Raw genomic sequence first — 6,103 nt, 5'->3', positions numbered from 1 at the left:
ACAAGGGATGCCCAAAAGCAGTAGTCAAAAGCTTTTTAAAAGTAAAGCAATTGAGTCCCAAAAGCTTCCAATTTTCAGCCAACGTGAAATCAGGGATTTTCGTACACTTTGCCACGTCATCAGCAGGTCATCGCAAAAGCAAATTTCCGTACAGCATGTCCCGTTTTTTGTGCCACAAATCGCGGAGCTACCACGTCAGCCTGTCTTCCGCGTTTTTCGGGCTTGTCTAGCCAGTGAGTGTGTCTGGGTCTACTGCCCCACTTGTCAAGGGCCATGCCACGTCACCGGTTTGTGACAGAAGCCAAAGCCCATGGTAGGTTTAGTGCTAGACATGGTGGGTGACACAGGCCAAACACGGATGCATGGGGTAAAGTTAGAGACCAGACGACACTTATCTTTTTTGATCCAGGTGTTAAAGCGAATTTTATCTCACCAGAGTTAGCTATGAAGCTGGGCATCAGAGCTGAAGAGATGGGGTACACAGCAGAGGCAGGGTTGGCATGTCTTGGTCACTTAGAGTGTGCTACTCCCATCATTGGAAAGCTGCGTCTGCATATTCAGTCGTATGTGGACACAAAAGAGTTCTATATCATGCCATTGGAAGGGTGCGATGCGCTGTTGGGAATTCCATGGATGTTCTGAACAGAGGGTGTGCTGGATATCTTAGACAAAAAGATCACCCTTCAGCCTTGGGACGAAACTCATGTTTTGGATGTTAAGCTCACAGGGAAGTCTATCCCTATTGTATCTGCTTCGGCTATCACTTCTGTAATTAAAAATCATCTTTCTGCGTACTTGATTTTTGCACATGATGTTTCAGATAGTTGTCATTCAAATTTATATATGGTAGATAAAGAAAGGTCAGCATTTTTGCGAGAGTTTAATGACTGTTTTTCTGATTCATTACCGTCACAATTGCTGCCGGAGAGGTCTGAGGACCATGCAATAGATTTGGTGCTAGGGTGTAGCCCACCAAACAGACCTCCCTACAGGGTAAGTGCGGCTCATCAGAAAGAGATTATGGGCTAGGATGAGGAGCTTTTAGAGAAGGGGCTGATTCAGCCTAGTTCATCACCTTTTTGCTCCCGAGTGCTCCTAGTGCAGAAGAAGGATGGCTCTTGGCGCATGTGTATTGACTACCGTGCATTGAATAAGAATACCATCAAGAACAGGTTTCCTATCCCAATGATTCATGATATTCTTGACCGTTTAGAGGCTGTTGCAATTTTCAGCAGAATAGACCTTAAGAGTGGGTACCATTTGATTCGTATAAGGCCAGAGGATGTTCACAGGAGTGCGTTTAGGACGACATTTGGTTTCTATAAGTTTTTAGGGATGCCATTTGGTCTTACAAATGCTCCTGCTACGTTCAATAGGATGATGGACCGGATTTTCCGCTCGCATCAAAATTTTGTTGGCACATTCTTTGATGACATGATAGTCTATTCGAATGTCACGTGCACGTCTAACCCTATGTGGATGTGGACAAGCTAGGGTTCAGGTTAGCCTAGGAAGTGTTCTGGCACCCTTGTGTGCCTGTGCGCAGGCCGTGCATGTCCAGGCACTTAGAGTAGTTGCATATCCTCTGATTGCGCAACCCAGTATCACCCAGCATTTGCATTGTCCAAGCAGTAAACCCAAATTCCATGACAGTTTGGGGAGAGTTCAATTGCAGACATTTTTATTTATTTATTTATTTATTATGCCAATTCCAAGGTCGTGGGGCTGTAGGGAAGACTGCTCGACCCAGCAAGTTTGACCTATATAAGCAGAGGGGGGATGCTCACTACAAGCAAAAGAAACAGCAGAAGAAGCTCACAACTTGCAGTGCTTCTCTCAGCAGACCGTTAAAGAGCTTAGCGTTTTCAGCCAACAAGACACCTGGCGTTTTTGGATCCCTCAGAGCAGCCAGCGTTTTCAGATCCCAACACTTTGCGCTTTTGCAGACTTGCAGATCAGGCCTAGCGCTTCGCAGACTTGCAGAATTGCCTAATGTTTTCAGTCTCCAGCATTCCGACCCAGCAGAACTTGCTAGCGTTTTTGGTTTTCAGCCATCCACACTCGCAGATCAGCCCATAGCCTCGCAGATCTCACCCTTCCCGCAGCAGATCCGCATCATCCCTTCAGTTCAACCAGCGTTTTGCAAATCAGCCAGCAGATTTCAGATTTCAGCACATAGCGTTTTGCTAGTCATCGTCACCGTCATCACCACCGTCGTCGCCGCCGACATAGTCCTAGTTTCCCGCAGCAGATCAGCCCTTTCAGATTTCAGCATATCAGCCCTTGCATTTCAGTTTTCAGCCTGTCCTCGTCGTCAACATCGTCGACAAGTCCTTTGCATCTAGACCATTGTACCAGATTTGTGCAATCTATAGCATAGACCTCTCTCGCCATAGATAGGGGGGCCCTTGGAGGAGGGTTTGAGAACCATCTGGTGTCGTATTCTTCTCTCTCTCTCTCTCTCTCTCTCTCTCTCTCTCTCATTCTCAGCACTTTCATTCACAGAAGCATTCACTTTGTTTGTGATCATTGCACTTGCACTCTCTCTCTAAGAACGGAAGGCTCTCCCTTCCGTAAGTAAAAAGGAACCCTTGAGCACAGTTCGGAGCACTCATCGTGAGCACTATCAATCGTTGCACCTAACATTGGTATGAGAGCTCTTTGGCAGTGTTCTGTATCACTCAAGGAAAAAACCACAATTTTTTTTTGGGAAAAAGCAAGTTTGGTGTGAGCGTACGACTGCCAAGGGGTGCGCCCACAGGGAAGAGTCGAGTTCAGGTAAGAGAGAAGCCTTCTCAAACACCGATTGCAAGCTAAGAACTCAAGTATCTCAAGAACCCAAGTACCCAAGATCTCAGTGTATGGTCATCACCCGAAGCGGAATGGATACTTTGCGTGAAGGTGATGAGAGTGGAGTTGAAGAAGAAGAAGTTTTTACACTAGGAGGATTGTTCCGCGATCCTTCCTTATCCCCATATACGCCGCGGATTGCACCAAATCCTATGGAGGCTTTGGTCAAGTCGATAATCAAGATGATGCTACAACAGGAGGTGCAACGTGCCGCCTTGGAAGAACGACGGACAGCCATGGAGCGTGAGCGTGAGCAAGCACGCTTGGCGGCTGAAGAAAGGCAAGCGACTGTGGAGTTAGAGCGTGAGGCGCATAGAGACCAACACATGCAAGAGTTGGTCCTACAGGTACTCACATCGAAATCCGAGCTAATCAAGGACGTTGGCACTTCATCAGGTAGCACACGTAGAGATACAGATTCCAACAACCCAGTCACTGAGAAGTTGACGTTCAGTAAGCATAGGGGTAAGATGGATGCAAATGTTATTCATTCTTGGTTACATCAATTTAATGCTTACTTTGCGACAACTAAGAAAACAAGGAATAGCAAAGTTTTGACGGCAGCCATGTATCTTATCGGTGATGCCATTTATTGATATCACGCGTGGCAAGAGACACAGTTGGCCGCGCACCTAGAGGAAGCCGAGGAAGGCGTGCCCGCCCCTTTCTTTCAATTGGGCCGACTTCCAAGACAAGCTCAAGACGCGGTTCATGCCACCTCAGTACCTAGCCCGGTTAAAAGAAGATTGGCGTAACCTCAAGCAAAATGGTACTTTAGTTATGTCTTTTTCTAACGGGTTTTGCAGCTCGGCACCAAATTACGCAAATCGGATGCAGAACGCAAAGAGGCCTTTCTTTTTGGGTTGGACGAGTATATCACCTTCAATGTTGAAGTTCTCGACCCAATAGATCTCAACAAGGCGGTAGCGATTGCTCTTGCGCAGGAGATGGAGCACAACAAAGGAAAGTCTAAGGAGAACAAGTCTTCTCACAGTACCTCTCAGAATACTCAGAACCCACAGAATGGTAAGAACGGTAAGAATGGAAATTCTTCTAGCCCATCTTCCTCTAATCTTTTGGAAAAGAACTCTCAAAATGAATCTAAGGGTAAAGCAAAAACACTTGCTAAACCTAAGCTAACCCCATATGAAAAAGGTGCACAAGGAATTATAGGAGCACACATAACTCCAGAAGAACAAATCATTTATGCGAAGGAAGGTCGTTGTTATCAATGTCACGTTAAGGGTCATATAAAGAAGACATATCCTAAGACAACACCACCTAAAGAATCCAAAGCACCAACAACTACCACAAGCATTTTAGTGAACCACACTGATTCTCCACATGTCTCTGATGAGTCTCTCTTTAAATGTTATGGTCATGTGAAGGGTCAATGTTTTGTCATATTGTTTGATTCAGGTAGTATGCATGATGTGATTAGTGACTCTCTTGTAGAAAGAGCCTGTTTGGAGGTTAGCTAGACGACAACTCTCGAGGTGTCGGGCTTCGCTGCCGGTATGGACTCTCTCATTACACAAGAGTGCCTTGATGTGCTATCCACTATTTAGCAAGCTTACTTCCGTAGAAGATTTGTTGTCTCCTCTCTTAGGATGTGATATGATTTTGGGCATTCGATGGTTTCGTGAACATAACCCTCTTATTGATTGGGCAGACAATACGCTCACTCTAAATGCCAAAAGTGACTCTCCCACGATCATTCGTGGTGAGGAGGTCTTCATTCTTTACCTCTCATTTCTCATGTGCGGAGCACAAGCGGCATTCATTTATACCTCTCCAATTACTCAGTGCTTCAAGGCTCCAGAAAGGTTTGTTTACCAAGTATAAGCAGCTCTTTTTGCAGGATGATCTTCCACCCCGTCTCCCTCCCCAGCGGCCGGAGGACCATCGCATAGAACTCACGGAGGGGGCATAGCCAGTTTGTAAGACTTCCTATCGTTTGAACAAGACTCAAGAAGAAGAGTTAGAGCGGCAACTCATGGAGTTGGTGGGCAGAGGATTCATACGTCCTAGTGTAAGTCCTTTTTCTGCTCCTATTTTATTTATTCGCAAGAAGGATGGTCCGTCTCGTTTGTGTGTTGATTACGGAGCTTTGAACAAGATGACCGTCAAGAACAAGTTTCCAATGCCTCGCATTGAGTATATCCTCGATAGGTTCAATGGGCCAAAGGTTTTTGGCAAAGTCGATCTCAAAAGTGGATACCATCAGGTAAGGGTATTTAAAGGCGATATCTACAAGACCGTCTTTCGCACATAGCGAAGGCAATGTGGTTATGCCTTTTGGATTGACAGGTGCCGTGGGTACATTCAACTGTCTCATGATAGGTCGTTTTGGTGATATGATCAGCGTGTGTGTGTTCATCCTTCTTGAGAAAAGGTTCGTAAGTGGGATTTTCCCAAAACTGCATATGATGTGCATTCTTTTCTTGGTTTATGTCAAGCATATAGTTCGCACATAGAGAATTTTGCACGCATTGCCGCACCTATGACTGATGTTTTGAAAGGGGTGAAAACTCGCTGACAACGTGTTGTTTTGCCCAAGGCAGTCGTTGAGGTTTTTTCGGCTCTCAAGGTTGCGGTGACAGAAGTGTCGTGTCTCATCCTTGCCTCTTGTGGCGATCCCTTCAAGGTATGGATGGATGCTAGCAATGTCGCCATAGGTGCTATGCTTCGATAGCATGGCCGTCCAGTTGCATTTCTCAGTCGGAAGTTAAATAGTGCCAAAAAGAATTATTCAATTTATGACCAAGAACTTGTGTCTGTTATTCACTCTCTCAAATACGTATTGGAAGCATTTTCTATATGGTAGAGAGTTCACAGTTCGCACAGATCATCAAGCCCTCAAGTGGCTCCAATCTATGCCTAGTGCACATTGGAGTGATTGCCAAGCACGATGGTCACAATCTTTTGAGCAATTTGGTGGTTTGATTGAGTATGGGCCTGGAAGAGCTAACCCTATTGGAGATGCGTTAAGTCCTGGCTCTTGAGTAAGGATCCACAGTTTCTATTCAGGGTGTCTCTTTCGACAGCATGAAGAATCAGTATGCAGATTCCGAGTTTGGTAAGTAATATTTGCAGGCTCTTTGCCGCCGGAGGACCCAACAACTATCTCATTCGTGAAAGTTTGTTGTATTTTTGTCACCGTCTATGTGTGTTGCTCTCTCTTAGGACAGTCATATTGCACGATGCTCATAACTCTCACGGGTGGGCACAAGGGAATGAACACCACTTTGGA

The 6,103-nt window shown here is 45.6% G+C and overlaps 1 protein-coding gene across 2 annotated transcripts in view; it reads left to right on the top strand.

Annotated features, from left to right (window-relative positions):
- Positions 1 to 6,103, top strand: part of LOC147419826 (uncharacterized) — a 44,821-nt gene that overhangs the window by 27,320 nt on the left and 11,398 nt on the right. The gene's annotated exons all lie outside the window — the stretch shown is intronic.

Source organism: Adiantum capillus-veneris, chromosome 29, assembly GCF_014529385.1.
Source record: "Adiantum capillus-veneris isolate H3 chromosome 29, ASM1452938v2, whole genome shotgun sequence".
NCBI lineage: Eukaryota > Viridiplantae > Streptophyta > Polypodiopsida > Polypodiales > Pteridaceae > Adiantum > Adiantum capillus-veneris.
This window is presented reverse-complemented; position numbering and strand designations above follow the sequence as displayed.